Source organism: Sinocyclocheilus rhinocerous, unplaced genomic scaffold, assembly GCF_001515625.1.
Source record: "Sinocyclocheilus rhinocerous isolate Xijiao unplaced genomic scaffold, SAMN03320098_v1.1 scaffold13029, whole genome shotgun sequence".
Lineage (NCBI taxonomy): Eukaryota > Metazoa > Chordata > Actinopteri > Cypriniformes > Cyprinidae > Sinocyclocheilus > Sinocyclocheilus rhinocerous.
The window spans coordinates 1-493 of NW_015636179.1; the positions used below are offsets into that span (position 1 = coordinate 1).

General features: G+C 34.1%; 1 non-coding gene across 1 annotated transcript; it reads right to left on the reverse strand.

The window, feature by feature from the left end:
- Nucleotides 1-166: 166 nt before the first annotated feature.
- Nucleotides 167-239, reverse strand: trnav-cac (transfer RNA valine (anticodon CAC)). Its single transcript has one exon. It is a non-coding gene; the product is annotated as a tRNA-Val (tRNA).
- Nucleotides 240-493: the final 254 nt, after the last annotated feature.

A 493-nucleotide genomic window follows, 5' to 3' on the forward strand; every position in this document is an offset into this window, starting at 1 on the left:
GGAGTAATGGCTGCTGAAAATTCAACTTTGCATCACAGGAATAAAAATGTTAATGTTTTAAAACTTTTGACAGGTACTGTACTGTTAAATATATCAGTAAAGGTAGGCAGTAAAACAAAAAGTTAGGTAAAATAATTAAGGATGTTTTATTCCAAGAAAAAGTAGTTGTTTCCGCCCGGTTTCGAACCGGGGACCTTTCGCGTGTGAGGCGAACGTGATAACCACTACACTACGGAAACCACATGTTCAGTCAGCCTTGCTGGATCTGCTTATGGTCTGATGTTCATAAGTGAGAATTAGTTAGAGCATATTTGAATAATAATTTGTAGCAGGTAGTAAATAATTGACTTGTATTCAGATTTGGATTTTAGCTACACATAATGGAGTATTAGTAGTAAGCCACTGATTTAATTAGATTTAAAAGTATTTTCTGCATTAATAAAACATCCATTCTACTGGGAATTTAACACACTAAGGCCATAAAGATACTTTA